Source organism: Strongylocentrotus purpuratus, unplaced genomic scaffold, assembly GCF_000002235.5.
Source record: "Strongylocentrotus purpuratus isolate Spur 01 unplaced genomic scaffold, Spur_5.0 spur5_scaffold_10, whole genome shotgun sequence".
Classification (NCBI taxonomy): Eukaryota; Metazoa; Echinodermata; class Echinoidea; order Camarodonta; family Strongylocentrotidae; genus Strongylocentrotus; species Strongylocentrotus purpuratus.
The window spans coordinates 14,799,570-14,805,321 of NW_022145595.1; positions in this window are offsets into that span (position 1 = coordinate 14,799,570).

Consider the following 5,752-nt stretch of genomic DNA (forward strand, 5'->3'; position numbering starts at 1 on the left):
ACGTTGTGGTGTTTCTTTCTTTACAATTAACATAACAAATGTTGGGGATGTTTGTTGTGTTGTTGCTGTTTTAAATGAGGGATCCTGTGCATGGTAATGTGCGTTTGGTAAATTTTCTTGAATGATGAAGAATGTCAGTGGAATAAATGTATTTTATATGAGGAGGAGGAGGAGGAGGAGGAGGATGGCGGTAGTGATGATGGTGATGATGGTGAATGGCAGTGGAATAAATGTATTTTTGCGGAGGATGGTGGTGGTGGTGGTGATGATGATGGTGACTGGCAGTAATGTGTTGATAATCACTAATGAAGATGATGTTGGTCAATGTTCTGATTGTATCACTGAACTTGATGAGAATGATGAAGGGTAGTGTGATGACGATGATGACAAATGTCATTAAATCGTGATGATGAATTTTGATTATGACGATGGTGAGGGCAGTGGATATGATGAATTTATGGAGATAAATGGTAATCATGATTAATTGTGATGGTGATGATCAAAGGTGAGTGTTTTAAAGGAGGGAAATGCCATGACAGTCTCATCTTTCAATTTGCTCTGTATTGAATTTGTTTACTTTCTTTCCTTTTCTTTTCTTTACATACTTTTCTCATCTTTGCTATTCCTTTCTTATCTTTTCTTTTCTCTTCTCTATTTTGTTTTTCCTGAGGCTTGAAGTCAGCTAGATATGAAGAAAGACAAGTGTATCAACATTAGGAATACTTTATTGCATGCAATTAGTGTCCTAGTAGTAAAACGATATCATATGAAACGGCTTTGTACACGGATCACTGCTCAATAAACTGGAAATTAGACTAATTATGAAAAGATTCTGCTTGAGGGCTAGGTTACGATCGCCTACGTGTACGCTTTCACCAGTAAGGATACGAATTTCTTATTTTGGTTCGAGAGAGGGCAGCAAACAACATCGTATATGAGCCACTGAGATCTTCTTCTTCTTCTTCTTCTTCTTCTTCTTCTTCTTCTTCTTCTTCTTCTTCTTCTTCTTCTTCTTCTTCTTCTTCTTCTTCTTCTTCTTCTTCTTCTTCTTCTTCTTCTTCTTCTTCTTCTTCTTCTTCTTCTTCTTCTTCTTCTTCTTCTTCTTCTTCTTCTTCTTCTTCTTCTTCTTCTTCTTCTTCTTCTTCTTCTTCTTCTTCTTCTTCTTCTTCTTCTTCTTCTTCTTCTTCTTCTTCTTCTTCTTCTTCTTCTTCTTCTTCTTCTTCTTCTTCTTCTTCTTCTTCTTCTTCTTCTTCTTCTTCTTCTTCTTCTTCTTCTTCTTCTTCTTCTTCTTCTCCACCCCTCAACCCCCCTCGTCCCCTTTCCCTCTTCTTTTTCCAAAATTCATTCTCTCTATCAGAAATAAAATGATTGTATTGTAGGCCTACAAGTATAGGTAATTGTAAAATCATAATAGTCTGCGCTGATGTATTTTTAGAGGTGAAATTCAAAGAAAACCACAAATATGTCAACTAATGTATCACTAGAAACTGGTAAGCTAACAGATGGCCATCGTACAAGTTATAGGTCAACTACATATCGGATGATTTATAAAAATACAAATACAACCACCTCCATAGCAGCTAGGATATACGAGAGATTCGCCGGAAAAATAACGATGTTTTAATGACGTCACTATATGGACTAACATGCACTGCCCAAGCAGACGACATCCCATAGAGAATTAGTTTAGTGTAAAATGTAATGGCATGTCAAACCATTCAAAAGGGGATATGGCCCGATTCTGATAACCAAAATATTTTGCTTGTAAATACAGGATAGGGGTTAATTAACAATCAAAGAAACCAGACTTTCAAATTGAAACCCCCCCGGAATGATATTAAGGACGGCATTTGTTCCCTCTTAACGCCGGACATACCCCGGTGTGTGCAGCTGAATGGCGTCTTATTTTGTTTACAAGCGACAGATATCTTTATTTTTGTATCGCTGCATTTTTTATCAAAATAAATTCATGCACGGGGTTTAGAGTGAGGCAATATAATACATTTAGCCTGACGGTAGTGAAGTAAGAGAAAGAACTCAAGAGAAGATGAAAACACAGGCACTGAAAATGTGTGAGATGTCATGGGGCATCGTCTGCTTGTTGTTGCCAGGTTGGACAAACATTATAGCTTGACCTACCTAGCAACACTTGATATATGCAGTTGCATTCTGACTATTGAATTACTATTGTTCTTATCAGATCCATGATCCGTAATCGTGTCGGATTTAGCTCCAAAGAGCATTTGGAATAAAAACTCATTCCCAAATTGTATACAAATTTTTATACCAAGATTGAATGAATCTACTTTGAGGCCAAATCGTAAGGAAAAAGTGTTAATTGATGATTTATTTAATACATCATTATATCTATACAGGGGGAAATGCCATCACAAGATAATTGTGACGTTATTCAAAATGTATACAAAATTCTGACCAGAACTAAATTTAAGCAATTTCGACTAATATAAGTTGGAACGAATGAAAAAAAAGTCCCCTTTATATACTCCTTAGCATTTTTTTTCAGTTCTAACTGTAATTAGGGATTTTATTCAACCTATCTGTAGTCTACCTTTCATTCTTGAGTTACGAAAAAAGAGAATAAAATCTTTACAAATGGTTCGATTCTGGCTTAGATTTGTCAAAGGAGACCAAAATATATGATCTAAATCATTTATGATATTTAGAGAGATTATTTTTGCAAAAGGGTGATTGGATGAGAACTCCTTTGATTTCAAATTCATTGAAAGCACTTTTAATGAAGCTGGAATTGGGGAATGTAAGATTATGTTGTCCGGATGGATGAGGAATTTAGTACCAGCTGGATATTAAGAGCTGAATGATATGTTGAAACAAACTTGTGGGGGGGAGGGAGTGGGGGGAGTTTGATTTGATTTTTTTAAAAATTATTATTTGATTTGATTTTCCTCTGCATTCGTGTAAGTATACAGTTTTTTTCGATAACAATATTAATATAAAGTACAATAAGTATTTTACTGACAAAATAAGCAAATACATAGGCCTATATATATATATATATATAAATTGTTGTTTTCAAAAATCGAAATGATAAACTGTTATAAATACTAAATGTCCTCAATTAATGGTCGAATATACAGCATAATGTAGAAAGACTTGCCGTTTTCTTTATTTTTTGGGGGTGGGGGGGGGGCGGAATATTAATTTTGTCAGCACTTAATGATTAAGACATTATTGAACTATGCATATTTAGGTATTATCATTTACCTGTATATAGAGGCATGTTATAGATTACCATAATAAATATGATTGTAGTAATATTGGGGATGAATTCCATAATATTTTTAATATGTGCCCATATTTTGCAAAAGGCAGGCAAATTTACATCAAACGTTATTATGTATAGACTAACCAGGGACAGCATGCTAGATTATGCGGATACTGTTCAGTTCAGTCAATTATATTTGCCATTTTAAGCAACTCATAAAATTAATCAGAATATGTTTTCAAGGATTGTTCTCTCAGTGCTCATGACTCAAACAATTATGTAAGGAAGTAATATATCAAGTAGTAGTTGACTTGTAAATATGTTTTGCATGTATAGCTTAGTATTAATTCATTTGATTACTATAACTTTCATATAACTTTCTTGTTAGAACTTGATATAATGCTTTTAGTAGCACTGTTTATCTACTGTAAAGTTGATAAACGAATTATATTGTTTTTCAATATTATTTTTATTGTAGGCTACGCTCATAACCCGAAAAGGAGTCGGAAGACTCGACATAGTCAATATCAGCCCAACTTAATTCAACTCAGCTCAACAGTTCTTAGCAATTATAACCTTCAAGATGGTCGTCACGAGTGATACAAATTGTAATATTGAAATTTCCACATCACGATAGCGATAGAAAAAAAATTCTCTCTCCTTTCCCTCTGTTCATCTCTTTTTACCTTCTTTTTTTTTATTTCCCTTTTTTTATTTGTCTCCATCGCTTGTTGTTGTTAAAATTAATGGCGTTTTCCATCGTCGTTGGATGATTTTCGCTCTCCCCCACCCCTTTTTATAAGCGTCCAAAAAAAAGGGAGCCGCATGGCTGGGTAAGACGGACCACCCAATTTTAGCCCTTCATAAAAGGCCCCGGATGACATAAAAATTGCGGGGGGGGGGGGGTTGTGACCCCTCATTTTGTGTTTGCCCCTACAAAAAAAAGACATGTTTTTGCACATAAAGATAACTTAAGTTCGTATGTGACCGTTTGGTCAAAATAACGAATTGCAAGATATAGTTGTTCAAGTACGATATCTCACCCGCTCTCTCCCTCAAAAAATAAATTGATGGTTAGTCAGCAGGAGCCGCGGAGCGTTTTTAAAAGTGTGTGTGTGTGTGGGGGGGGGGGGCGTAGTTACTGAAAGAAAACAAACAATTAAGATGGGGGCAGCAGCCTTTCTGCCTGCCCGCTTGGTCCCGCTGCCCTACCGAAGGTAGAACGAACAAGACGGGGCCATGCCCAACAAATCTATATCAACAAAGTCAGGACGGATGCATACGCATACTCATTCTTCCCAAGGACAGTTAAGGACTGGAACAGTCTTTCTCCCTCAATTGTAGCCCAACCTTCCTCCTTAAATACTTTGAAATCTGCGCTTAAAACCAATTTAAAACCAGCACCTTAAGTTGGTGGCCGCACATGACGACACACCTCCAGTTTAAACACCTTTACGGCGTCCTTTGGAGGAATCCTATCAAGTACCAAGTTTCACTTGCAAATTTATATTCATTATAATATGGCTTTATTTGTTGTTTTTTGGTTGGAAATAATGAATTCACTTAAATACAATTTTACATCGTGACGCAACTTTATTGTCCCTCTCTATCCCTTTTTCTTCTCACGAGCAGATCCAGGAATTTGAAAGGGGGGGGGGGCATTATTTCAGACGAATCTGTGACAAGCAACAAAAAAAAAAAAAAAGGCTCACTAGTCTCGTTTTTAAAATAATTCATTCAGGATGCTTTTTTATTTCTTTCTTTTTTTCTTCTCTTCCCCTTGTTTTCTTACCCTTTTTAACCCTTTTTTCATCCTTCCTTTTCTCCTTCTATTCTTCCGCTTTCTTTTTCCTTCCTAGCTCCTATAATTCCTTTCCCTGTTTCCTTCCCTTTTGCTCCCCCACCCCCCCCCCCGTTTATTTTTTGTTTTTTGTGGGGGGGGGGGGTCGCCGTGGGTGCCTCCCCCCGCTGGATCCCCCACTAAGTCATAATACCAAATTATTGCGATTGAACATATAATGATTTAAATGATTTAAATATGCAAGTAAATACATAAATTTTATACCTTTTCAATATAGACTCATATGGAAAACATTATAGAACAACAGAGAAATATATACTATCGTTACTCTATCTCTGCCAGCTGCTAGCTTAGAAGCCATATGAATGAAACACGGCTGCCGAGTGCGCAACCTTATCACCTTATCCAATCATGGCGACGGGTAATTGGCAAATGACCAATGGGATAAGCCGTTACTTTGTACTTTGGCGCACATTCACGTTGGGAGAATATGGACTAAGACTACTTCATGTTTTTCCATTAAAATCACGAAATGATCGAGAATTTTCGTTCAAATCATTCCCCACAGGTAACCGGTACATACAAATGTTATTTAAGAACCATTTATTCTAATCATATTTCGGCAAATAACTATTTTCAGGGATGTATTTCGCTATTTTTTCATGATCATACACAAATTCTCCCTACATACCTCTAATGTGTAGCCA